Source organism: Capricornis sumatraensis, chromosome 22, assembly GCF_032405125.1.
Source record: "Capricornis sumatraensis isolate serow.1 chromosome 22, serow.2, whole genome shotgun sequence".
In the NCBI taxonomy this organism is placed as follows: Eukaryota; Metazoa; Chordata; class Mammalia; order Artiodactyla; family Bovidae; genus Capricornis; species Capricornis sumatraensis.
This window is the reverse complement of record NC_091090.1, coordinates 34,841,396-34,860,260: the sequence shown is the minus strand read 5'-3', so window position 1 is coordinate 34,860,260 and position 18,865 is coordinate 34,841,396. Positions and strand designations below refer to the sequence as shown.

The 18,865-nt window shown below is 40.8% G+C and overlaps 3 non-coding genes across 3 annotated transcripts; all 3 read left to right on the top strand.

Annotated features, from left to right (window-relative positions):
- The first annotated feature begins 3,627 nt into the window (after window positions 1-3,627).
- On the top strand, window positions 3,628-3,721 carry TRNAI-UAU (transfer RNA isoleucine (anticodon UAU)). The gene is made up of 2 exons: window positions 3,628-3,665; window positions 3,686-3,721. It is a non-coding gene; the product is annotated as a tRNA-Ile (tRNA).
- A 5,493-nt stretch (window positions 3,722-9,214) lies between these two features.
- Window positions 9,215-9,296, top strand: TRNAS-GCU (transfer RNA serine (anticodon GCU)). Its single transcript has one exon. It is a non-coding gene; the product is annotated as a tRNA-Ser (tRNA).
- Window positions 9,297-17,328: 8,032 nt separating this feature from the next.
- On the top strand, window positions 17,329-17,400 carry TRNAP-CGG (transfer RNA proline (anticodon CGG)). The gene has a single exon. It is a non-coding gene; the product is annotated as a tRNA-Pro (tRNA).
- Window positions 17,401-18,865: the final 1,465 nt, after the last annotated feature.

The following is an 18,865-nucleotide window of genomic DNA, read 5'->3' as shown; positions in this document are numbered from 1 at the left end:
AATAGCACTGAATTCTTAATTTTCCACTACGTTTAGCATAGTGCTTTACATGTAGCAAGATCTCAGTGAATATTTGTTAACAGAAAGGAAAAAAAAATGTGCACACCAAATACATTCCCTAGTAATGTCAAGAGAAGTAAAAATTTTCCTATGCTCTGCAGTCTCAACATTGCCCTCCATCATCACTCCCCTCAAGTCATAGCCCCTTTCCCCTCTTCTTTTACTGTTAAAGATCCAAGATTACCTTTTCTCTTATTTCTTCTTTTAATATTTCTGTTTCAGTTTTCATCTTTTGATTACATTTTGTTTTCTATAGTACTTTTTAACACTGAGGCCCATCCTAGCCTTCTCTTCAAGAGTAGAACCTTGTGGTCCCTTCCTATCTCCTCATTGGCAGAAATGTTTAGTGACATCATAAGTATGTGAACTCTACATCCCAACAGAAATGTGAGATCCTATCCTGCTGGCCCTGTTTTTTTAAAAAATATGTCATTTCCCACTCTTCCACCCAGCAATGCCTTTGTTTTCTTTGGTACATGTGTGCCTCAGAAGTTATGGCTTGTGCCCTTAGTTCTGACTTCTAATATGGAATAGGCAGGAATACTATATCTCTGCACAAGATTAAAGAATCCTTGATAGAGAGAAAACAGGATAATCAGGGAAATAATTGAAATATTTAAGTGGAAACCAGTTTTGTGTTAACAGTACAGTGGTTCACACTACACTCTTCAATTCCTTCACCCAAATGATGAAGACATGAAATACTTTCTAATCTCAACCTTGTTGTCTAACATACCACTTGGCAATGATGGACACTCTGTGTGTTTTTTGATAAATGAATTAACAAATAAATGGATAAATGAAAGTGAGACAAAACAGAGGGCTCCTAAGAACCTCTGTTTAAAAATTTCTTAAATGTAAGCTCTGGGAAGGCAGAGATTTTGTCTATTCTATTCACTTATGGATTCTGGCACAAGGCAGGTGTTAAGTAAATATTTGTTCAATGAATGACTAATCTAGGAGCAAAAGGATCATCTTTAGGACAGAGGGTTGATATATCTCTTAGTTTCTCTTAGTTGAATTTTTGTTGTATGTGTACTACATATTTCTAGAATAAACTAGTCTGTTAGAGTGTGCAACAGTCATATATTTCCAGCTTAGAATTATAGGTTTATGTGTCAATCAGTAGAACTATTAAAAGAAGATAGCATGATAATGCTATTTGTTGAAAAAAGGATTATTCATGAAATCAGAGGAAACGAAGTGAAGATTGCTTTAGACAATCCAGCCCTGAGACCTAGGAAAAGTAGTTATTGCAAGACGATATCTTTAAGACTCAATGTTGGCAGAAGGCCCCATTGAGAAGAGTGCCATATTTTATCCTGAGCTTTGAACTGACCCCAGAAAACAAAGTACACGCGTAAACAGATATTTAGCAAGCAAATTGTTTACTTTAAACAGTTGTCATTTACTCTCTCCCTTATAGACAACCTCTCGGTCTAAATATTTAAAAAAATTGTTAATTATTCCACATTCACTTGAAGCCACATACTCCTTTAAATAAGACAACTCTTTGTTTAAAATGGCTTGGAAAAGAAATCAAGTATGAGAAGCTAGAGCCAGAGAAAAGTATAATCGCTTAGTCGTATTCAACTCTTCCTGACACCACGGACTATAGTCTACCAGGCTTTTGTATCCATGGAATTCCCCAGCAAGAATACTGGAGTGGGTAACACAGGATCAAACCCAGGTCTCCCACATTACAGGCAGATTCTTTACCATCTTAGTCACCAGGGAAGCCCCAAGGGCAGAGAACCTGGATTCAAATCTTAGTTTTGCCACTTACTTTTTGGCCAAGTCACTTCTTTCAGTAAGAGATTACTGCCAAATTTGCTGAATGTGATAAAGATATTGCATGTACATTAAAAAAAAGGAAAAGTGGAATAAAATAAAAAGAATTCTTATCTCTAAGGCATACAGACTGAAGAAGTTAGGGTGAGATGATATAGGTTTTACCTTAAAATACTTCCGCTCCCACCTTTCATCACCTACCCCTGACCACCCAACAAAAATAGTAGTGAAAAGATAGAGGGAATAAGATTAGTAAAATGTTGGTTGTAAAATCAATTACATGTGAGTTCATTACCTAATTATGTCAACTTCATTATGTTTGAAAATTTCCATAAGTTTACAAATAGAAATTTGACATCTCAGTCACCTAAAGGGCTAGAAGCTAATTTCTTTTTCTTTAGTAAACAATCTGCTCACATGAGTGAAAATGCTGTCTGCTCTCTATTATATTCAAATGTGTTCACTAATACATTTTTAAAATTGTATGACTTTTCTGGGTTTCTTACATATAAACTCCACAAGAGATTGATCGTTTTGTTCATTTACACTTATTCTTTTTTTATCACAGAAAGTGATTAGAGACTATCATTTATATATTACTTCAATAAAAAAAATCTACCTCTGTAGGATTGCTATATAACTAGATTGAGAAAGTAAATGTAAAAGTACTTTTAAAAAAAGAAGTCCTATATAAACTCTACTTCAAATCATCATCATAGTTACTATTGGAAATTGAATCCTTTGCTCCTTCTTTAAACATCATACTAAAATTTGATATTAAGTATTGCTCCATGGAGATCCCTATTAGCTTATTAAGAAAACTAACTTAAAAAAGGAAAATAAGACAGTTTTAAAGAATCTTGCTAAGTTGCTTCAGTCGTGTCCGACTCTGTGAGACCCCATAGACGGCAGCCCACCAGGCTCCCCTGTCCCTGGGATTCTCCAGGCAAGAACACTGGAGTGGGTTGCCATTTCCTTCTCCAATGCAGGACAGTATAAAAATTTACATACCAAGTGGTTTGTATTCTTGCCAAAATTTAAAATCTAGCAGCACACAGGCTAGAATGAGTTATCATTGCTTGAAACTATATACTTGGATTCATAACATTTAAAAGTCAACTGGGTCACAGCTGGCTGATGGTACAAATACGTTTTAGAGTCAAATACTGTATTCTTAAGTTATCCAAATATTGCATTTTAAAAGAGTCAAAGACTTTCTACAAGACGTATATATACCTTGGGGATAAACTGTCTTCCAAATCTTGAAAGAAGATTGCCACCTAACTGAAGAGAACTAAGTAAACGTGCCCTGGAAGCCACAGGAATTCTGGATGCTCGCACACTTTGAGATAACCTGCAAACGGCTTCGTGGTTCTCCCACCTTCACCCCCTCCCCAGGCTCAGACAGGAAACCTTCTTCTGACGCCCCAAGGAAAAGCATCCCGGAGAGAGGCAAAAGGAAGGACTCCGGGATCCACGCAGCAGCAGAAGTTCGCCAGCCCAGTCAGCCCCCCAAATGTCTTCCTCGGAATGCTCGAGGCAGTCAGAGTCTCCCAAGTGTCTGCACTTTTCGCAGTTGTGTTCAAAGTATCCACCCTCGTTTCCGCTAGCAGAGCACCCTCTGCCCTTCAGGATTGGTGGCTGGGTGGGGTCTGCAGCTGAACTTCAGTCTTTGTGCTCAGGGTGCAGCTGCAGGACTCAGAGACAGTGGTGGCGGAGATGCAGGGACTGGGGTGCATAGGCCGTGTAATGAGTGACCGGAAGCAAGACACAAGAGCTCCAGTGGCGCAATCGGTTAGCGCGCGGTACTTATACAGCAGTATGTGTGCGAGTGATGCCGAGGTTGTGAGTTCGATCCTCACCTGGAGCATCGTTTTGACAACATCTCTGAGACGCCTTTCTGCTCTCCTTTCCTACTACACCATCTTTGATGTGTTTGAATTTGTTCTATACAGTTTATTCTTACCTGTTCCTTAGTACTGTTAGAACCAAGCAAAGACTTTGTTGTGCTGCAGTGGGCTAGCTTCTGTAATTCTTTATCCCCCACCTTGTCTTATAAAGTGAAAGTCACTCAGTCGTGTCCATCTCTTTGCGACACCAAGGACTGTAGTCCATGGAATTCTCTAGGCCAGGGAGTCTTTCCCTTCTCCAGGGGGTCTTTCCAACCCAGGGATCCAACCCAGGTCTCCCGCATTGCAGGCGGATTGCCACAAGGAAAGCCCCCTTGTATTGCAAGCTGACTTCTAATAAAGAACATCCACCCCCATCTTTGGTCTTGTAACCCTCGTTCTTCAGGTATCCTCTGGTGGGTACTTGAAAATCGCTAACTAATTTGTGATCACTAACCTAGAGCCAGACAGCCTGGAATGCGAAGTCAAGTGAGCATTAGGAAGCATCACTACTGCATAAAGCTAGTAGACGTCATGAAATTCCAGTTGAGCTATTTCAGATCCTAAAAGATGATGCTGTGAAAGTGCTGCATTCAATATGCCATCAAATTTGGAAATCTCAGCAGTGGCCACAGAACTGGAAAAGGTCAGTTTTCATTCCAATCCCCAAAAAAAGGCAATGCCAAAGAATGCTCAAATTACCCCACAGTTGCACTCATCTCGCATGTTAGCAAAGTGATGCTCAAAATTTTCCAAGCCAGGCTTCAACAGGACAAGAACCGAGAACTTCCAGATATTCAAGCTGGATTTAGAAAAGGCAGAGGAACCAGAGATCAAATTGTCAACATCCGCTGGGTCAGCAAAACAGTTCCAGAAAAGCATCTACTTCTGCCTTATTAACTACACCAAAGCCTGTGTGGATCACAACAAACTGTGGAAAATTCTTAAAGAGATAGAAATGCCAGACCACCTCACCTGCCTCTTGAGAAATCTGTATGCAGGTCAGGAAGCAACAGTTAGAACTGGACATGGAACAACAGGCTGGTTCCAAATTGGGAAAGGAGTACGTCAAGGCTGTATATTGTCACCCTGCTTATTTAACTTATATGCAGAGTACATCATGTGAAATGCTGGGCTGGATGAAGAACAAGCTGGAATCAAGATTGCTGGGAGAAATATCAATAACCTCAGGTATGCAAATGACATCACCCTTATGGGAGAAAACAAAGAAGAACTAAAGAATCTCTTGATGAAAGTGAAAAAGGAGAGTGAAGAAGTTGACTTAAAGCTCAACACTCAGAAAACTATGATCATGGCATCCATTCCCACCACTTCATGGCAAATAGATGGGGAAACAATGGAAACAGTGACAGACTATATTTTCTTGGGCTCCAAAATTAGTGCAGATGGTGACTACAGCCATGAAATTAAAAGATGCTTGCTCCTTGGAAGAAAAGTTATGAACAACCTAGACAGCTTATTTAAAAGCAGAGACATTACTTTGCCAACAAAGATCCATCTAGTCAAAGCTGTAGTTTTTCCAGTAGTCATGTATGGATGTGAGAGTTGGACTATAAAGAAAGCTGAGTGCCGAAGAATTGATGCTTTTGTACTGTGGTGTTGGAGAAGACTCTTGAGAGTCCCTTGGACAGCAAGGAGATCAAGCCAGTTCATCCTAAAGGAAATCAGTCCTGAATATTCATTGGAAGGACTGATGCTGAAGCTGAAACTCCAATAAACTTTGGCCACCTGATTCGAAGAACTGACTCATTGGAAAAGACCCTGATGCCGGGAAAGACTGAAGGTGGGAGAAGAAGGGGATGACAGAGGATGAGATGATTGGATGGCATCACCAACTCACTGGACATGAGTTTGAGAAAGCTCCGGGAGTTGGTGATGGATAGGGAAGCCTGGCGTGCTGCAGTCCACGGGGTCACAAAGAATCGGACACGACAGAGCAACTGAACTGAATTGAACTGAAAATAACTTCCCAGAGGTGAATTAGCAAAATGAATCAGTTGTATTCTGGGTTGTTTTTTTTTTTTAATGAAGACATTGCCCTCATTAGCTAATCATCTCCCAAAGCCCCTGCCTCCTAATACCATCGCCCTGATCATTGCATTTTCAACATATGAATTTTAAAGGGACACAAATATTCAGACCATAGCACATAGAAAACAGTAAATCTACTAACATATTTTCAAATGCATTTTTTTGAATAAAAAGAAAAATGTAGTCAGAGCATAATGTAGTCAGAAAATAATGAAAAGGAATTATCAGCTTAAAGTTTATATGATTCTGTCAAGACTCCACTTAGGTTTCAGTTCTAATCCTTTAAAGGTTTTATGATTACAGAGAATAAAATAAATTCCACAAGGAATTTTTTCCCACTGCCTTCTTGTTTTCCTCATTAAATGTTATCACTTGCCCTGGATTTGTTCCCCCACCACTGTGCCCCTGTCTTGGGTGCTGTAGAATGGTAAGCAATCTAACAGAAAAGAACAAAATGAACAGTTTAACTACCTCCCTTAAGATACCCAGTTATTCCTGGCTTTGAATCTGCCTTATAAGTGGTTTACCCAAAACTGGAGAAGGCAGGCAATGATCCCACTACCCCTCTCTCTGGCAAAGCTAGTGTTCTGCCATTTGAGCCAATTCTGTCTTCAGCCAGTGACAGCAGTTGTCAATTTCATCTCTATATCCAAATTTTTTTCAGACCCTTCAGGATCCATTGGTGACTATATGCTCATCAAAGCCAAATTGTATGGAATGGAATTGAGACAGTTCATAAGCAGCCTTGGACAGGCATTCTGAACCACCAGGCAAAGGAAAGTGAAAAACAGCTCGACCTGGAAGTTACTCTAGAAAAGGTCTAGCTTTGTGGTACTTTAATTTCCTGGACCTCTCTGTAGAGGAAGAAGAGGCCCTGTGCAGGACAACTGGGTTCATTATTTAGGTCTCTCCGATTGCTCTGTGGTTCTCTTTTGTAATGAGAGCCAGGCCATCACTGAATAGAACAGTTTAGAAACTTCTGCAGATAGAAAGAAAAGAAATGCTCAAGCACAGCCTCACAGTCCAGGCTTTTCCACATGTGGCTTGTGAAAAAATAAGAATTACTCTCACATATTTTCCCCAAAGAAGATACTTGGATTTTCCCTAAATACATTGCTACCAAATAGAGAATGCAGCCAAAGTGTGACTGGAAGAGGGCAGAGGAGGCTGGTGAGAGAGGGTAGAGGTCTATCACCAGGGGGTAAGTGGTTGATAGTTGTTAAAGACTTTTAAGCAGGCTTTATAGTATGCTCAGGATCTGGGTTTACAGTCCTTGATGTCTGGGTAGACAGAGGGCTGGAACAGTCATGCTGGTTACTTAAGCAGAAGACCTCTAACATCCAGGGGGCATGGCCAGAGAGTGAGATAACTCAGTTCGAGGTATCTGAGAGCTAAATCACCATGAGAAGCCTAGAACTGGATACTTAAAGAGGGAAGAAGTGAAAGCGATGAGGAGCAATTATAGACTGAATCTTGATGTTTAAATGCTGGAGAAGAGCAGACTATTAAGAAGGTAGTAGTCTTGAACTCGCAAGCTTATGCTACTCAAGACTTGCACTTTCGTAGAAATTCACTAAGAATAATTTTGCTTCTTGTTTTAAGCACCAACCATCTCATTTTAAACAGCTAAATCTAGAATCATTCCTACTTTGTAGAGTTTTAATGACAAGAGCAAATAAATAGAAACATAGGTAATAGCATTATAAACAGACAAAAACTGTTGTCCTCTCCTCACTGTTGTTCCTGAAAACAGTGGCAGAATTGGCTGATTGAAAATGATTTATTCAACAAATTATACTCTAGAAGTTTTGAAATGAACACTAGTAAATATTCTAGTAAGTATTCTTATTGAACAAATGAAAGGATATACAAAATAATACACTGCCTGAGATTAACATTGCAATAATATGGAAAACCAATTTGACAACATGTTGATAATTGTTAAAGCATGTATCAGGCATACTTGAGACACTTAACTCTTTCCTATTCTCTTAATAATTTCTTTTGGGACTTTAATTAGATATACGGTAGAACTTCTCTCCTAACCTTAATTTTCCTTATACCTCTTCCCTAATTTCCAACTATTTGTATCAGTGGATAGTATTTTACATAGTTCCCTCAAATCTTACTTTCAGTTTCCTAATTCTCTCTTCTGCTCTGTCTAATAAATCTGTTAATGTATATGTTTTCAGTGCTTTGAGTTTCAAATTCCTCTTTAATAATTTCAAATACGTGAGTTAGTGTATTATTTTCCCAATGATTCACCACTACTTCCTGAGAAAGGACTATGTATTTTTGACATTTTGTTGTTGTTGTTAATTATACTGTCCTTCCTTGTGAAAAGAATATAACTCCTTTATCCTTTGCTATTAGAATTGACAACAGGATGAGTCATATGATTACTTTGCACGCCTGCTTGCCTTTGCTCAGGCCCTTTCGTCTCAGCCTGAGACAACCGCATTCTTCAGGCCCACTAGAAAACTTGCTGGTCAAGACTCGCCTTTAATATTACCTTCTTTTCGCAGGCACTTATGATCGATCTGAGTAGTCAGAATTACTTCCTATTCTTATTCGTTCATCTGTCTGTTGTGTTTATTCTTATGAAACAAGAAAGTGGATGGAGCTGAACACTACCCACCTCCCCTACCCCCCGCCCCGCCTTTCTTTCTTTGAATTATTTCTCGCTAGTGGTGTTTCTTGCTGTTTTCAGTACCAGAACGCCTGGAAAATCTAGTGAAAGTTGGACAAACTCTCCTTAGAAAACACTCAGGTAGCGAGTGAGGAGGATCAGAATTCGTGGTTCCTCTGATGAGGATGACCGGGGAGAAGAGCACCGCGAAGCTAATGATTCTTCTCTATGCAGTTTCACCCTGAACTTTTGAAAAAGCGTCAGTAACACTGAACAGAAATTGAGCCCTACTCAGATCCATCGTCTAGTTATCCAGACTGTTTTATTAACCACAAATTAGGAGTCCAAATTCGCCAGCTTCGCTAAGGTCGACTCCAGTGGACCCGGCTCTGGGCATCTTTGCCCCGGTGGACTTCCGGCAGCGCGCTCGAACCCGGGACCAGGCTCCCCTGACAGCAAACTGTGGTTCAGTCCAGGTTCAGTCCCTGCCGGGACTTGGCGCTGAGGCGCCTCCTGCCGGGGACGAGGCAGCCCCAGAAAGGAAGTGAAAGCCCAGGCAACTGTGTTTCTACCACGTCCCCACCACTTTTACAAAGACTCCTGTGAAATCTAAGCCTGTTTTTTTTCCCCCTCGTCGCAGCTTTTGCAATCCGGTGCTTTGTCCATTCGCGTGGAAGCTACGTCTCCCAGACGTCTCCAAACCATCTCCTTACTAAACATCATTCTGTCTAGGGTAGACGGTTCCCAAGTGTAAACTCTGAAATAAAGCACACCAAGAAACGAGAAGCACGACGACGAGGTGGCCGAGTGGTTAAGGCGATGGACTGCTAATCCATTGTGCTTTGCACGCGTGGGTTCGAATCCCATCTTCGTCGGGGGTGTACTTTTGATAGGAGCAACCGTTTCGAAAGCTTCCTTGCATTTCCAGTTGGGTCACACTCTCTTAAAGTATTTGTTCAGTATTCTGAGTTGGCCTGATAAAGGCTACCTCTCTCTCCATTTTCTATTAACTCTGTCATATTTCCTTCCCCTCTAAAACTGTGAAAGTTCCTACATTTAGGGCGCTGACTGCCTAGAACAGGTTTTGAAGATTATTCCTCAGCTTTAACCAATCCAACATATTGTTCTCTTGACATTTAGCAGACTCCTTGAAGGAGCTTTTGTTTTCAACCAGTTCATAATTAGGAGAATTAATTGGCTAAGGGTTTTGAACTCTATATAGGCTCAGACAGTAAAGAATCCAGGTTAGATCCTGGGGCCGGAAGATCCCCTGGAGAAGGGAATGACAACCCACTCCAGTATTCTTGCCTTGGAAATCCCATGGATGGAGGAGTCACGCAAGCTGTGGGGTCTCAAAGAGTCGGACACAATTGAGTGACTAACACTTTGAACTCTATGTATCTTTTTAACCAGTAATCAATTTTTTTTTCCAAATTTGTTGTTTATTATTTTCTTCCAATGCTGCCATTCATACTTGAGTAAGCCAGGTTCTTCCTTACAAAGGACAATCTAGTTTCACAATGATTTTAGTATATTTATACAACATTAGAGTACAGGGTTCAGTTCACTTCAGTTCAGTCACTCAGTTGTGTCTGACGCTTTGCAACCCCATGGACTGCAGCATGCCAGGCTTTCTTGTCCATCACCAACTCCCGGAGCTTGGTCAAACTCGTATTCATCGAGTTGGTGATGCCATCTAACCATCTCATGCTCTGTCGTCTCCTTCTCCTCCTGCCTTCAATCTTGCCCAGCATCAGGGTCTTTTCCAATGAGTCAGTTCTTCGCATTAGGTGGCCAAATTATTGGAGCATCAACTTCAGCATCAGTCCTTCCAATGACTATTCAGAATTGATTTTCTTTAGGATTGACTGGTTTGATCTCCTTGCTGTCCAAGGGACTCTCAAAGGTCTTCTCCAACACCATAGTTCAAAAGCATCAGTTCTTCAACGCTCAGCTTTCTTTACAGTCCAACTCTCACATCCATACATGACTACTGGAAAAACCATAGCTTTGAATAGACAGACTTTTGTTGGTAAGGTAATGTCTCTGCTTTTTAATATGCTGTCTAGGTTGGTCATAGCTTCTCTTTTAGGAAGCAAGCATCTTTTAATTTCATGGCCACAGTCACCATCTGCCGTGATTTTGGCACTCAAGAAGTATAGGGTATGTCTGCATAAATGTTTCAAGTCTATTCAATTAGGAGAACGATTGGAGGTTTTTTCCCTCTTCAAATTTCAAATAGTTTTTTCCTATTACATTATCTTCTCTTTTCAAATTATTATCTTTAACATTATTTAGTAAAAATATTTTTTCTAAACTCTTCCTTTTTGGAAAAAAAAAAAGTAAAGGTAAAAGCATTTTATTGTGGCAATTTTAAAACACATTGAAAATTAGACATAATATTTTAAAATATCTGCAAACTCATCTCAGATCTTCAAATAACCCCCTCTACTGCCTGACCTGGCCTATCGGTCTCCTGGTTTGCTTTTCCCAATTTCTCTCTTTGGGAAATTAAAAAATCATCAGGAAACTGAAACTTGGTAGCAACTTCTTCATATCCCCTCCCACCCCCCGCCCCAACCCGCCCCCCCTCCCAAGCCTGCGGTACCTCCCCCACCCCCACACTCCCAGTGATTACCATCTTCAAACTTCATTAAGCTTGATTGAAAACTTTAACATTTAGAGTCTTTGGCTATTTATGAAGAAGAGAAAAAACAACTGTATTAACGGAAATGGAATTTATGGATCTTTTAAACCAGCACCAGTGATCTCTTTTGCTATCTTCTAGACACTGTCTTGGAGAAGGAAATGGCAACCCACTCCAGTTTTCTTGCCTGGAGAATCCCAGGGACGAGGAGCCTGCGGTCTATGGGGTTGCGCAGAGTCGGACATGACTGAAGCGACTTAGCAGCAGCAGCAGCAGACACTGTCTATCCTGGGTATCCAGTATCCTTCCAGCACTGAATGATTTTTCATTATCAATGAATATGGTAGTTTTAAATTATTATTAAGATGGCCACTTTAGGTTCTCAGATGTTTCTTCCAAATTGTTCCTGACGTTTGGTGTGAATGGAAGGTGTGGCCGGAGTATGCATGAGTGCTAAGACTCTTCGGTTGTATCTGACTTTGTGCCACCCTATGGACCATAGCCAGCCAGGCTCCTCTGTCCATGGACTTCTCTAAGCAAGAATACTGGAGTGGGTTGCCATTTCCTTCTCCAGTGATCAAAATAGGAAACTGAATCTCTTCGGGAGCTGTGCTGTGGCAACTGCTCATCCTCACAGTGCCTCCTACTCATTATTAACCATTTACTATAATTGACTTTGGAATGTTTCCGGGCTCAGCAACTTATGATGCATTAGGGAGAGGAGAGAGATGTTCTCTAGGGCTAAGGAGCCCTTTGTGTGTGTGTGTGTGTGTGTGTGTGTGTGTGTGTGTGTGTTAGTTGCTTAGTCGTGTCCAACTGTTTGCGACTCCATGGACTGTAGCCTACCAGGCTCCCTCATCCATGGAATTTTCCAGGCAAGAGAACTGGAGTGGGTTGCCATTTCCTTCTTCAAGGAGCCCTTTACCCATGTTGAAGTCAAAGCTTAGGATGTTGACATCTTGACAACAGTGAGAGTTAGGCTCTGAATACTGGGGCTTGGGAAAATATAAACAGGGCCTGGCTGGTGCTGTTCTGCCAAAACACCACCTAATGCTGCACAGAGCTACCAACTGTGGATGAGACTGCCTTTGTCTTTGGAAGGGAGGCTATTTGGGGTAAGGCTGGTGAGGAACAGGCTGTAAGAGAGGAGTCTGAGCTCTTTTGTCACTTACTGGAGAGGAAGGTGCCAGACTCAGGGAAAGAACAGCTGATCATTTCCCAGCTGCCATACAGAAACATTTGCTTTTTTTCTGGTCCATGAAGGAGTTGACCCACTAGATTTTTCAGGGCAGTATCTCATTTTAACCCATTTTGAAAGTCTCAAACCAGAAAAATGCTTACTAGTGACATATATAGATATAGATATACAGGTGCATGCGTGCTCAGTTGCTTCAATTGTGTCCAGCCCTGTGCAACCCTATGGACTATAGCCAGCCAGGCTCCTCTGTCCATGGCACTCTCCAGGCAAGAATACTGGAGTGAGTTGCCAGGGGATCTTTCCGACCCAGTAATTGAACCCAGTTCTCTTGTATCTCCTGCATTGGCAACTCTCTTCTTGATGTTGAACCCATGTTCCTTAATTACAGACTTGAAAAATAATCTCACTAGTGAAGACTTAAACATCACTTGGCTGCCTGGACAGATATCTCACTGAACTTTGGGGTTATGCTGGTTCTCATACGCAAGGCTGTGCCAAAAAACTTCAGGAGGAGTAAATCATGTTCCCAGATTGCCTTTAGTTGATCCTTAAATGCCAGCTGTAAAAGCCTTGCAAAGGTTTTTGTTTGTTCTTTTAAGAAATATATGTAACTTCTCATCTCTCCCAGTAACCAGAGTAGACATAAAAGTATCACCTGCCCAGTCCATCTTGTAAATAGCAAAGAAAAAATCCTCATTCCGAAAACTCCTATGGATGTCTCAGAGTGGGGTGCCTGTCAAGTAACTACTTAATCAGAAACAGAGAAAGAGGAAATGTAAATTTTTCAGAGTTTATTGTGTCTCTTGAAAGATGACACATGTTTCTTATTGGAGCTGATACCATTAATGGGAATCTTGAAATTCAAATCGACCCATTTATTTGAGGAGATACTGAGGTCCCTAATAAAAATATCATTCAACATGGGTTGACTTGAGTTCTCAGGTCATCAGCTTTTTAAATTCATAGAGAAGAAGAATCTCCTCAATTGTCCCTCCTAATTGTCCCCTAACTTCTTCTGCATCATTAACACACACTTTCACAATGATAATTCCATGTTTCATATGATTATTTACTTATAAACTGTTTATTTAATATTATTTTACAGGCACAAAGCCTGGTGATTTAGATAATAGGCAGTGAGTGAAATACCAATAACCTCAGATATGCAGATGACACCACTCTTATGGCAGAAAGTGAAGAACTAAAGAGCCTCTTGATGAAAGTGAAAGAGGAGAGTGAAAAAGTTGGCTTAAAGCTCAACGTTCAGAAAACTAAGATCATGGCATCCAGTCCCATCACTTCACGGCAAATAGATGGGTAAACAGTGGAAACAGTGGCTGACTTTATTTTTCTGGGCTCCAAAATCACTGCAGATGGTGACTGCAGCCATGAAATTAAAAGATGGTTACTCCTTGGAAGGAAAGTTATGACCAACCTAGACAGCATATTAAAAAGCAGAAATATTACTTTGGCAACAAAGGTCTGTCTAGTCAAGACTATGGTTTTTCCACTGGTCATGTATGGATGTGAGAGTTGGACTATAAAGAAAGCTGAGTGCAGAAGAATTGATGCTTTTGAACTGTGGTGTTGGAGAAGACTCTTGAGAGTCCCTTGGACTGCAAGGAGATCCAACCAGTCCATCCTAGGGGAGATCGGTCCTGGGTGTTCATTGGAGGGACTGATGTTGAAGCTGAAACTCCAGTACTTTGGCCACCTGATGCAAAGAGCTGACTCACTGGGAAAGACCCTGATGATGGGAAAGATTGAGGACATGAGGAGAAGGGGATGACAGAGGTTGAGATGGTTGGATGGCATTACCGACTCAATGGACATGGGTTTGGGTGGACTCCGGGAGTTGGTGATGGACAGGGAGGCCTGGTGCGCTATGGTTTATGGGGTCACACAGAGTTGGACACGACCGAGCGACTGAACTGAACTGAACTGAACTGAGTAAGTTACCCATGTAGTTTATATATCCAGGCCTCACACTTAAGTGGAGGGTGAAAAACAAGAAGCAACGGCATCACAGTTCAATGAGTTCAGTGAGAGCTTATTACGCAAGGGAAGTCTAAGCTTGTGTCTTAATCTGTTCAGGCAGCTATAAAAGAACATCATAGACTGGGTAATTTAAATCACGTGTATGTGGTTGTGTGAAACATTCAGAAGGTCATGGTCATAGAATCAGGTATATTGTGTAATGTGGGAGAGAAATAATGTGCTGGACATGTAGATATTGGAGTCACCACCTTCTATAAATCAACTGAGAGAGCAGAAAAATAAAGTGACAGACAGAAAGGGCACGAATTGAAAAGAATGCATAAACAGAACCATGTACTTTTACTCTTCACTGTTCCAGCTGTTCTTTTCCTTTTTAGTAAACCAGAAAGAAGCCACAGACATGAGATACATCATCCTTATGTATTTGTTTTATCCAAACGGTTTTTCCTGGGACTGTCGATGAAATTAGAAGATGATTTGGAGTGATCTCATCCAGGGAATAGTTTTCCTATTACTATATCTGGCATTGGAGGGAACTTCTTTTTGTTTGTGGCCATGTATATGTGTCTGTCGCAAGAAGAGAGAAAAAAACCTGTAGACCTTATTCTTATTCACCTGCCTTTTGCTAACACAATGACACTTTGTACCAAAGGAATCTCAGATATAATATCAGCTTTTCATTTCAGTAACTCTCCATGTGGTGGTGGTTGTAAAGCTGTGGTGTATCTGGTGAGAGTGGCGCATGGTCTTTCAATCTGTACCATCTGTCTCCTCAGCGTGTTTCAAGTCATCACCAGTAGTCCTAGGACTACTTTATGGAGAAAGCTCAAACCACTGACTGCATGGCAAGTTCTTCCCTATCTCCTCCTCTTCTGGGTCCTTAATTTCCTGATAAGCTCTAACTTGTTCCACTACATCACAACAGTCAATAGTATGAACAAATCTGGAAATAAATCATATGTTGAGTATTGCTGTATGCTACCATCTAGGCAAAAAATTAAGTGGCTTTTCCTTACTATCATGTCTCTGCAGGACATCTTCTTCCAGGTTCTCATGGACTAGAGCAGTGGGTAATGGCTTTTCATCTGTATAAGCAGCATAAATATGGCCTCTAATTTCAGAGCTCCAGATTTCCAAAACACTCCACCCCAGAAATGAGAGCTACTCAAAGTGTTCTCATTCTCATGATCTGTTTCTTTTTCTTTTATTGGATAGATTCCATTTTTTCCTCCTATTTAGGTTTGTTCTTGATTAAATAATAACATATTATCAAATATTAAAATATTTCTAACATTTGGCTATGCTAGTCTCAGCCTCTTCATGTTGATCAGCAGGAATGTCTACCTAGCTAACTGCTAGCACACTGGAAAACTGGGAAAACTGCTTTTTATATGGATTCCTCCAATAACTAAAGTAAGATTATTTAGTCACTTTTATTTTGCCCAGAAAAAATTCTGTCCAGAATAAATTAGAGGCTAAGACTTGTAATAAAGATAAAGGACACAGTTTTGTGATGTTAGGTTCGTTAACAGGATGACTCAATCCATTATTTTAAAGTATTTAAGTTCTGAAAAAGCCTTAAAATATGCATCTGGGAGGTTTGAATTTTTCTTTTTTTACCTCTCACTTTCTATCACCCAATTTTGAAGCTGTTACCTAACACAGTAGGATGGGGAGAAGAGAAAATTGGGTGCATTTCTCAAAGGATAATCAAAATAAAAATCAAGAGATACAGAGTGAGAGTGAGGGTGGAAAGTAAACCACTTCCTTGTAATTTCATCCTGTTGTAGTCACTGCCTGTCCCACGGAATTCATGGAACCTTCAGTGGTGGAAAAAAAATTCAGAGTTGTAATCTATGTGCCTACTATGCAGACTAGGACTCGAATTCTATATCCTCAGTTTAAAATGTTGATGTAATCTTGACCGAACTACAGAAACTGTAAAGTATTTTAGAATTAAAAGATAAAAGAATCTGTAACTGCCATGTGAGTTATTTCATGTCCTTTTGAGGATTAATTCAGGCACTCTCTGATTACACAGAAAACACCAGCCTTTAATGTGCACTTTGTATAAAATTCCAATTTTTATGCCTTTCAAATATATATTCCATCTTTGCTGATCAAATGTTTCTGCATACATGGTGTTATGGGTAAAGTAGAAAAACATTGGTAAGAAACTTTATTAAAAAGTTAATTGAGTTGATGTACCAGCTTTCAAAGGAGCTGGCACTTCAAATTCCTTTCTCTGAATCCTTACTGAAATGCCAAAACCAAACTAAGCATTCATCTGCCAGCATTGCCTTTTTTCCAGCGAAGTCTTATGAGAAACTCAGAAAGCAGGGATGCCAATCTATAAAGAATTTGAAGACAGCTGCTTGTACCAAAGAGATCTTTGGGAATCTTTTTCTAAAGTGTTAGATCTTTGAAGGATTTTGTTCTTAGTTCTGGCAGAATATAGAGATTTCAAAGTCATAAAACAGATGCAAAAACAATGACCTGTACTTGGGGTACAATACTGTTTTAGGGGACCACATATTAAAATAATATCTTGACAAAAATTCTTACTTATGACTAAGCAAGTTTTCAGGGGACTTGTCAAAGAAAATGTCAATTTCCTCTATGAAAGTAAAGTATAGAAAACTAATATGAATGTTACTCAAACTGTCACATCACAAAGTACATACTGAAATTTGGAATATATACTTAGACAAATTACGAATAAAACCTGAAACTAACAATATTGTGGGTCAGTTATATTTCAATTTAAAAAATATGGTTCAAAAACAGAGTACTTTCCTAATGTGACCTTTACGATGTAATCTTGTCAGTTAAATCATAGATTAGTATACAGGTGGAACTCACTTTGTAGTGGTTACTGTATAACTGACAGGAGGAAGGATGAAAACTTTAGTAACTTGGGCCTAAATTAAAAGGTCATCATAAGACCCCCCAAATGTATATTAGTTGTTATTTAAATATAGGGGGCTCATACTTGATTCAGTGTGAAGGCAAAAAAATTGATTCTGGTTCTTATATTAAACATGGGAATTTGGACCATATAAGTGGCTCGTTGGTCTAGGGGTATGATTCTCGCTTCGGGTGCGAGAGGTCCCGGGTTCAAATCCCGGACGAGCCCGTTTCCTTTTCGAACAAATCCATTAAATAATGAGGGAAAGTATTTTCTCTAATATTCTTGCCAAAATGATGGGATTTCATTGCATTGACAATGGGATTGTCTTCCGAGCGGCTGGGTACTTAATTCCAGATCCCCTTGATTGGGAGGTATCTGGAGTATTGATTCTAGTTTGAAGACGACCCCTCCCCTCCTCCCCGCCGCCCGCCCCCGCCAACCCCCCACCCCCGCACCCACCCAGTTCCTGTTCTCCAGTGGATCTCTTCCCAAAAGTCAAGAACGAAGGCCTTGGGCACCTAGTTTGTGCCTACGTGTGTGTGTGCGCCTACGTACGTACGTGTGCGTACTTGACTGGGTGGGGCGGAGCGGGGGAGTGTGAATTACGGTCAACCAGTACCTGACTCGGAGAAGGCAATGGCACTCCACTCCAGTACTCTTGCCTGGAAAATCCCATGGATGGAGGAGCCTAGTAGGCTGCAGTCCATGGGGTCGCCAACAGTCGGACACGACTGAGCGACTTCACTTTCACTTTTCACTGTCATGCGTTGGAGAAGGAAATGGCAACCCACTCCAGTGTTCTTGCCAGGAGAATCCCAGGGACAGGGGAGCCTGGTGGGCTGCCGTTCCTGGGGTCACACAGAGTCGGACACGACTGAAGCGACTTTGCAGCAGCAGCAGCAGCAGTACCTCACTTCCTCTGGTAGAGATGTGGATTTGCGTTTCCACTGCTCTCTCCGACTTGAGTGATCATTCTCCCACTGGCAGCAGTTACAGGTACCTCACTGACTAAAGTAAAAGGCACTCCTAGTTGCTGTCGCCGCCACTCCCACTGTAATCAACGGTTAGGATGTAAGCCTCTTTCTTTTCCTGCCTTGCACCTTGGAGCTGCACTCCCTGGTCAGAGTTTATTTACCTATTCATTGAACGAATGAATATTCAGTGAATACTACGTGTCAGCCTCTGATGGATTCCAGGGATGCGATGAGGGACCAGGAATTTAAAAAAATTTTAAAAAAACAACAGAACAGTTTTTGTTTCTATGGGATTTAATATCGCAAGTAACTAAATTTTGCAATTATCCAGCACAAATATCCAGAGCCCACCTCTGGATTTCCGGGGAATATTGCCGGCCACAGTTTGTCCACCAGGAGAGAAAAACCAAGAAGAAAAATCACTAACACTTGGAAGTTCGAGGGCTTCTCTACCCCAAACCTGGAAACTTGCCATACCTTCTCCTTGACCCCAGGAAAACCTCTCAATTTGAAACTGTTGAAAACGTTCAGGTGAATTGATTAATGAAATTTGGAAGATGAAGAAGATGGAGAGGGAAGGTATTAATCCAGTTACTTTGCTCATGCTAGCTAAATTAAGATATATCCTCAGGATAACCATCTTATGTGGTCGAAACTTGGAGTGAACACACACATAAATCACCACAGTTTCTTCCTTGCTTCTTGATAACTTAAGA